A 9,317-nucleotide genomic window follows, 5' to 3' on the forward strand; every position below is an offset into this window, starting at 1 on the left:
TAATGATTCTTACCCTATTTATGAACATTACCTGTAATTCTGAATTTATGCAAGTTCACCATTCTTCTTGTTCCACATACTGTAACACCATGACAATTACAACACAGTCTCTGAAACAGAAGTCTTATTCTCTGGTTTTTAAAACAATTATTCTGAAGAATCATCACTGGAACTGGAACATTAACTCTGCTTTCTCTCCACAGAGATGCTGCCAGGCCTGCTGAGGTTTTCCAGCAATTTTTGTTTTTGTTTGTGTTTGAATTCCTTCATGGCTTCATCTCTCACTATGCCTTCTCAAATATTATATATCCTTCCCTTCTGTTTTCCAAATTTAGCATTTTATGCACCCAGTCACTTTTCACCCCATCATTGGAAGCCATGCTTTTTGTCACCTAGGTCCCTAGATCACTTATTGCCTCCCTATCATTCTTTAAGATTCTTCTTGAAGTCCATTTCCTTTGAGAATCATTTTAGACATCCCTCCAAATATCCTCCTTTTTTTCCCTGTGCCTCAGTACTTTCTGATTATGGCTCTGAAGTGCCTCAGGACATTTTTTTCTATGTGAGAGGCTATATAAACGCAAATTACCATCATTATGGATTCAAAACGTCCTATAAACACCAACTTGGTAAGGCATGGTGTTAAACCAAAATGAAGTAGAGACTGCCTTGTTGCCCTGGATTTCATGAGCTTCCCCAAGATGATAGAGATTTTCTGAAGACCTGGGGTTGGGTTTTTGTCAATTCCCCAACTCAATTGTCTCTCTCTCTCTCTCTTTGCCCATGAACAACAAACCACAGAGCACCCAAGAAACTGGGCTTTGTGTAAAGGCCATCTACAGACACAGGGTCTGGGAGAGTCATGGAAGGCCCTAGAAGGAAGGCATGTTGTGCAGTTATTATATTTTTCCCAGGTCTTATTCTACAAGTCATCCCTTGCCAACACACATGTCCCCGATTGTTCTCCCCAATCTATCAGGTGTAGTGTGTAGTCCAGAAGCATACTTTAGTTTTAGTACGGTGTCACGAGGGTCTGCAACATGACTGTATTTGCTCAGAAGAGCAGAGCTCATTCTGAGACGGAGAGGGGCATCATCCTTTATCTGTTCTTGGTGTAAGCAGCTAACCAAAGAATGTTCAGGGAACTAACTACCCTTTTTCAAATAGAGCCTTGGGTTTAAAAGATGAAATATGGTCAGATAGACAAGAAACTGTGGGACTTTGGACAATGGAACTGCTTTTCATAATAGTTTGATTTTCAACTTACCCCCAAATATCTGTTTCAGAATGGTCAGAGAGAGCTCCACCAATATTTCAATAGTCATTTTACGTATTAACTTGCTTCATCTCCAGAAAGATGCATTAACATAGTTTAAAATGTTAATTAATATCATCTACAAAGTCACAAACATAACTAGTACAGTTCAATGTGTTAACTAGAGCCACCAACTGATTTTGTTGCTCCAACCTAACCTGTATTGTTTGGCTATTTAAGACGTATTAATATTGTTTAATACTTGGTCAGTATTGTCAACTGAAGGGTTAACTCATTTAATTTGTGAAACAGCATCACTAATTGATGCTTGATCATAACATATATTGTTTAATATGTTACCCAGTGTCATTAACTGGGCATATTGTATAATTATATAATTGTAATTATTATATATTATATACATGAATATATCAAGAACCATTTGGCATATTAACCCTTCTCACCAACCAAACATAACAAGAACCAAATATGGGGCTAATTAAGAAAACCATTCAATGTTCAGCAAAAACGATGAACTCATTAAAAAAAAGGATTTTCCCAGATTGGTCTAAGAGTATCTTACCAAAGTTAAGACAAAAATACACGAGTATTGCTGTGGTATATAATTAACAGCTCCTGCTGCACCGGACTGTAGAACTGCTCTCCCGCTATTACAACGACAAGTTCAAAACATGAGAGCTCAAGACCCACAGGACATGGGGGTGTGCAGAGAGGAATATTTAATCTCGTGTTCTCTCCCTGTCCCAGTCCCTTTGAGATCTCTGCCTGTGATTCAATTGTTTGTATGCCCATCTTTCAACAGTTTAGCGCCAGTCTCTTGCTGATATCAGAGCAACGCATAAGCACCTTCCACTTATTGCGATAATGTTCAATCTGCGGCGCTGAGATCGCTCTATTTCTCATGCACACAGAAACACTCAATTCTAAAAGGCTTCTATTACCTTACTCCAGCGATCACTCTGCCCTCACTCCATCTCTTTTGGAAAAACGTTTTTTTTGTAACCGGCCTGGTCCCCTTGCAGGCTCGCAGTGCGGATAAGCAAAAAAAAAACACAAACAGCACAAAAGGAACGACTGAGTGAACGGCTCGTCCAGCGGCTGTTCAAGCTGGTGCAGAAGCCCGGGAGAGAGGCACGGCAAGGGAAGAGGTGGAATGAGAGGCTTCAACCTTTTTTCTTGTTGCACATTAGAGAGGGGAGGGGGGAGCGGGGTAGCGCAGTTGGTGCAGCTTTGGTGGTGGTCAGTTTCTACATTAGGCGAATGGGAGGAAGTGTTACTGCGACCGAGCCGTGGGACCAGCTTCTGCTGTCAAAGCGCTGGTACTGCAGGTCCAACATTCTATGTCTCCTGGCGGTGTCAGAAGATTAGGAGCTCGACCACTGTTGGCCAAATTCAGGCCACACGAGAACACATCAATTGTTTACTTCTCGACAGTGTCCACAACAGTTCTTAACCAATCACAGATAAACTGGGGAGAACGAACAGAGTGGATTTCGCTCAGCGTGTTGTCACATCAGGGAACTCTCCCTTATATACAACTAACAATGGATTTCTTTGCAAGTGGACTGTTTTCCAGTATTGTTTTCAGTACAGCAAGATTCTCCCCCTCCCCCCAAATATCATACTCTTCTTCCAAAGGATTTTCCCCCCAATAAGCAAGTAATTTCTATTTACATAGCGACCTAATGATGCCCCAAAGCCCAGCGCGATGTGTTCGCATGCTGCAAGATCTGGGCATCAGATTTGGTGGTGAGATACATTGGTGCTACGCAAGTACCAGCCGATGAACATCTCCAGCAAAAGAGAGAATCTAACCACATTTCCCCCGGATATTCAACAGTTTTACTGTCATTTTTATGCCTCATTATCAACAGCCTGGTGGTTACCATTGACCAGAAACTGAACTAGATCAGATGCAAAACTGTGGCTTTGTGTGAGGAAAATGGTGTCCCACAAATTTGATTCCTTTTTTTAATGAAGTAATCAGGATGATTGATGAGGGCAGAGTGGTAGATGTTGTTTACTTAGACTTTAGTAAAGCCTTTGACAAGGTTAGGCATGGTAAGGGAATTAGTAAAGTTGGATCAGATGGGATTCAGGGTGAGCTTGTCAAGTGAGTACAAAATTGACTTTATGGTAGGAGACAGACGGTGGTGGTAGAGGGTTTTTGTTTGGACTGGAGTCCACAAGAATTGGTACTGAGTCCTGGCTCAGTAGTTAGTGCTGCTGCCTCATAGTGCCAGGGACCTGGGTTCAATTCCAGTCTCAGGTGACTGTGTGGAGTTTGCACATTCTCCTCGTGTCTGCATGGGTTTCCTCCAGGTCCTCCAGTTTCCTCAAACAGTCCAAAATGTGCAGCCTAGGTATATTGTGTTGATTAGGTGTGTTATGAGGCGATGGGTCTGAGTCTGGGTGGGAAGCTCTGAGAGTTGGTGGGCCAAAGAGCCTGACTCCACACTGTAGGTATTCTATGATTTCTGTTTGTTATTTATGTAAATTATTTGGATGAGAATGTAGGAAACATGGTTAGTAAGTTTGCAGATGACACCAAAATTGGTGATATAGTTCACAGTGAAGACAGTTATTTAAAATTACAAAGAGATCTTGATCAATTGATCAATAGACTGAGGAGTGGCAGATGGAGTTTAATTTGGATAAATGTGAAGTATTGCATTTTGGTAGTACAAACAAGGGTAGGATTTGTACAATTTACGGTAGGGCATGGGTAGTGCTGTAGAACAGAATGGCTGAAGGATTTGTGTACATAATTCTTTGAAATTTGCATCACAGGTAAACAGGGTGGCTAAGAAGGTATTTAGCATACCTGCTTTTATTGTATGGACCTTTGAGTATACAAGTTGGAATGTAATGTTGAGGTTGTACAGGATGTTGGTGTGGGTACTTCTGGAATACTGTGTGCAGTTGTGGACACCTTGTTATAGGAAGGCTATTATTAAACTGGAGAGGGTTCAGAAAAGATGTACCATGATGTTTGCTGGGACTGGAAGGTTTGAGATATAAAAATACACTGGAAAGGCTGGGACCTTTTTCATTGGAAGGTAGGAGGTTGAAGGGTGACCTTATTGATGGTTAGAAAATCATGAAGGTCATAGATAAGGTGAATGACACGGGTGGGGGCGTTCAAGACAAGGGGGCATGTTTATAAGGTGAGAGGAGATAAAGACTGAGGGTCAACCTTTTTACACAGAGTGGTTTGTGTCTGGGATCAAATGCCAGAGAAAGTGGTGATTGCAGGTTCAGTTACAGCATATAAAAGAAATTTGGATAAGTTCATGAATAGGAAAGGTTTGGAGGGATATAGGACAAGCGCAGGCAGGTGGGACCATTTTAGTTTGGGAACACAGTTGCCATGGACTGGTTGGTCTAGAAGTCTGTTTCTATGCTTTATGACTTGCATGGCTACAAGGGCAAGTCAGAGACTAGGATTTCTGCAACAAGTAACTCACCTCCTGAATCCTCAAAGCCAGTTCTACCATCAATAAAGCATGAGTCAAGAAAGTGATGGCATACTCTCTATTCACCTGAATGAATGCCATTCCAGCAGCATTCAGAAGCCTGAAACCTTCCAGAACAAAGCAATCCATTCGACTGGCACCCAATTGACCAATTTAAACATTCATTCCCTTCACCATCGAATCTTAGTGACTGTGGTGTGTACCATATTGTACACAATGCACTGTAGCAACTCACCAAGGCGTCTTTGTCAGCATCTTCCAAAGCCATGACCTTTTCCTATGTAAATAGAGCAACCGAAACATAGCAACACCAGCAGCTGCATGTTCTCCTCCAAGCCATGCTCCGCCCTGACTTTGACCTATATTGCTGATAAAATCCTGATACATTGTGGATGTCTTTACACCACATGGACTGCAGTGGTTCAAAAAGGCAGCTCACCATTACCTTCTCAAGGGGATATTAAATTGGCATTAAATGCTGACTTTGGCAGTGATATTCATGGCACATGAAAGAATTTTTAAAAAAAACTTTGAAGTGTAGACACTGTTGCCATCTAGGCAATACAGCAGATAATTAATTACCACTATCAATGTAATAAAAGAACAGGTAATTTTTTTTTCATCATGTTCTTTGCAGCATAAATATTGGCAATATTGTCAAGGGAAAATTCCTCCAATCTTCTCCAAAAATAACATGGGATCTTTTATATTCCTTGAGATAAGCTCTCAGTTAAATAAATCATCAGAACTTTTTATCATTTGTTAATTCATGGCAAAACAAGTCTCATTGCCACAGCCACCATTTGTTGCCATCTTTGATAACCCTTGAACTGAGGGCAGTTAAGGGTCGCTGAGTTAGTGCTCGAGGGAAAGCTGAGCTATAGAAAATCAAAAATCCCCAAATACTGAGCCCTTACTTGTTCCAGTGGCAGTCATTACTACCCCCAATGTTTCTGGGCTCGGCTGGGTTAAACTTTCAATTCCTTATCATTGCTGAGCCAAGTACTGAGATCAAGGCAGGAGAAGAGACAAGGCACGTGATGATCAGTAAGTCTGATACAGGAACGTATCATACTTTGAACAGCACCAATTTCTTTTGGAGCTAAAGGCATACAACAAGTTCTCACAAAAAAATGCTTGAATTATGTTTTTTTGATGATGATGAAAGAGGGAGTAACAGATACTTCAACAAGTCAATATCCTGTCAGTCTGACACTGAAGTCTCAACCTTGACTGTAACAGGGAGGATGGAGGTTCCTTGGATGTGCATTGGGTTTTTGGATTGCTAAATCACTCAGATGCAGCATCTGTTGTGAATTTGACTGAGTCATGTTCACTATAAAGGTGGACTGGCCGTATAGAACATTAAAGGAATTTCAAGTGTCCGGGGATTGGGTTCAAAGCGTTGTGCTATTGCTTTCCCTTCCTCTCTAACAATCTATTAGAATCCGATACCTGGGAAACAACCCGACATTTTCCAATATCTATTTTATCTAACACAAACCTAAGAAAACCTTCCCAATCTGCTCAAGCTCTGGGGTGAAACCTGAACTCACAACTGCTGGTGAATTAGAGACAGTAAGAACTGCTGATGCTGGAGTCAGAGATAATATGGTGTGGAGCTAGAGGAACACAGCAGACCAGGCAGCATCAGAGGAACAGGAAAGCTGACGTTTTGGGTCAGGACCATTCTTCGGAAAGTACCCGATGGTGTGAGTGTTTAAAGTGTGTGATGGTGTGAGCAGAAGTGTGCAATGATTTAAATGTGGTGAGTGAGAATTTGGGTGTTTGAGATGAATTTTTTTACAAGGGATTTAACTCATCACCACTCAGTTTGTCTGAGAGCGCTGGTTGAAGGTGGTAAGCTCAATTCTCTGACTCACGCAGTCAGGGGTTGTACGCTGGTCATTTGCACTCTAGTATTGATGGCCACTGTAGGTGCATTGATATTGTGGCCAAACAGATTGATTATCAACCTGGAAATTCTTCCAACACAATGGTGGCAGGCATTAGGAGCAGGACAGTCAGCTGGTGTGCCACTCTTCACAGTGTGGCACCCCTGAAACTGTTTATAGCCTCTGGCTTCAGGCTAGCAATATGGAAAAACAATGGTGTGTTACATCTGACTCATGTGTTGATCAATGCAAGAAGCCAAAGTTGAGACTGCTTTGGTGCGTGTGACAAGGCTAAACATAAACATTTTCATCTGTATTTTAAAATAAAGACTTTTACACATTAAGGGGACTGGAAATTTAGAATTCTTTCTCCCAAAAGGCTGTTGAGACTGGAGGTGGGGTTGTGGGGGGGTGACCTTGGTGAGTGGGGGTGGTAGTGGGGGGGAGGGGTGTGTCACATGCAGTTGAACTATACAAACTGCGAATGATCAATTGTCGTTGAGCAAGGATAGTAAGGATTATGGAATTTAACTGCGTGGGTGGATTTAAGGTACTCGTTGTCTCAAATCTAACTGTTCAAGGGACTGAATAGCCTTTTCCTGTTCCCATTTCTATGAAACACCAAGTGGATCCCAAACACTGGGAGAACAAAAAAATAGAGGCAGTGAACTTTCAGCCATGCTACACATATTGATGAGCTTGGTTGGTGGATGAAACTGTTGTTACCCTGGAAGCAAGGGTGCCCTGAGAATGGTGCATGAGGAGGAAAGACAAAAGGCCATTTTATTGAAGTTAGTAAGGACTATTGTCAAGTGGCCGTAAATCTGTCTCAGTGTCACTCTGTGTACTTATCTGATCTCTTAGCTTTCTTTCTCTGCAGCCCGTATGCTGTCTAAAACCTCTGACTGGGCTGGCATCTGGTTCCACAGGCTGCCTGCTTTCACCTCCAGGCTGTACACATGACACAGACGACACATTGTTGATTGATAATTCATTCTTTTTTAAATGTCTATACAAATACAACTACTGGACAAAAAACTTAGGATCTTAAAAACTTCAGCTTCAGGATTGCAGAGAAAATATCCTGCTCTAATGCCGCAGTGTGATGACTGCGGTAAAATATTGACTAACAATTTTTGACTTCCGTCAACTGTTTTCAACACATAGGATCCAAACATTTTTTTAAAAAGGGAGAAAAAATATTTTAAAAGGCTGCAGCAATCAGATAGCATCAGAGATAATGGGAACTGCAGATGCTGGAGATTCCAAGATAATAAAATGTGAGGCTGGACGAACACAGCAGGCCAAGCAGCATCTCCACAGGTTGAAGAAGTTCGGTAAACCATTAATAAACAAGAATTGGTCTGATTTGACATTAAACACACCGAATCCCTTAAGTGCAGAAAGACACCATTCAGCCCATTGAGTCTGCATCAACCCTCAGCATAGTATTCCACTCAGACCTAGCCCTCCACCCTCTCTCTGTAACCCTGCATAATTACTCCATCCTGCATATTCCTGGACACAATGGGGCAATTTAGATTGGCCAAACAACCTAATCTGCATGTCTTTGGACTGTGGGAGGAAAACAGCACCTGGAGGAAACCCACACAGATACAGAGAGAACGTACAAACTCCACACAGTCACCCGAGGCTGGAATCAAACCGAGATCCCTGGTGCAGTGAAGCAGCAGTACTAACCACTGAATTATTGTCCTGCCTTAACTTTTGAGTAGCAACTTTTTAAAAGTCTGATGCACTGTCCATTGTGCTACAGATTTGCGAATTAATAAAAGACATTGAAATGCAAAATAATAAAATGTGAGGCTGGATGAACACAGCAGGCCCAGCAGCATCTCAGGAGCACAAAAGCTGACGTTTCGGGCCTAGACCCTTCATCAGAGAGGGGGATGGGGGGAGGGAACTGGAATAAATAGGGAGAGAGGGGGAGGCAGACCGAAGAGAGAGAGAAAAGAAGATAGGTGGAGAGAGTATAGGTGGGGAGGTAGGGAGGGGATAGGTCAGTCCAGGGAAGACGGACAGGTCAAGGAGGTGGGATGAGGTTAGTAGGTAGATGGGGGTGCGGCTTGGGGTGGGAGGAAGGGATGGGTGAGAGGAAGAACAGGTTAGGGAGGCAGAGACAGGTTGGACTGGTTTTGGGATGCAGTGGGTGGAGGGGAAGAGCTGGGCTGGTTGTGTGATACAGTAGGGGGAGGGGACAAACTGGGCTGGTTTTGGGATGCGGTGGGAGAAAGGGAGATTTTGAAGCTGGTGAAGTCCACATTGATACCATTGGGCTGCAGGGTTCCCAAGCGGAATATGAGTTGCTGTTCCTGCAACCTTCGGGTGGCATCATTGTGGCTCTGCAGGAGGCCCATGATGGACATGTCATCTAAAGAATGGGAGGGGGAGTGGAAATGGTTTGCGACTGGGAGGTGTAGTTGTTTATTGCGAACTGAGCGGAGGTGTTCTGCTAAGCGGTCCCCAAGCCTCCGCTTGGTTTCCCCAATGTAGAGGAAGCCACACTGGGTACAGTTGATGCAGTATACCACATTGGCAGATGTGCAGGTGAACCTCTGCTTAATGTGGAAAGTCATCTTGGGGCCTGGGATAAGGGTGAGGGAGGAGGTGTGGGGGCAAGTGTAGCATTTCCTGCAGTTGCAGGGGAAG

The 9,317-nt window shown here is 43.0% G+C and overlaps 1 protein-coding gene across 1 annotated transcript in view; it reads right to left on the bottom strand.

Moving 5' to 3' along the window:
* Positions 1 to 2,584, bottom strand: part of LOC125463353 (proline-rich transmembrane protein 4-like) — a 33,786-nt gene extending 31,202 nt beyond the window's left edge. Inside the window, exon 1 of the mRNA XM_048554562.2 lies at positions 2,218 to 2,584. The gene's annotated coding sequence lies outside the window, so the exon portion shown is untranslated. The remainder of the gene's footprint in view (positions 1 to 2,217) is intronic.
* Between the last annotated feature and the right edge of the window lie 6,733 nt (positions 2,585 to 9,317).

The sequence above is a fragment of the Stegostoma tigrinum genome, chromosome 25 (genome assembly GCF_030684315.1).
Source record: "Stegostoma tigrinum isolate sSteTig4 chromosome 25, sSteTig4.hap1, whole genome shotgun sequence".
Classification (NCBI taxonomy): Eukaryota; Metazoa; Chordata; class Chondrichthyes; order Orectolobiformes; family Stegostomatidae; genus Stegostoma; species Stegostoma tigrinum.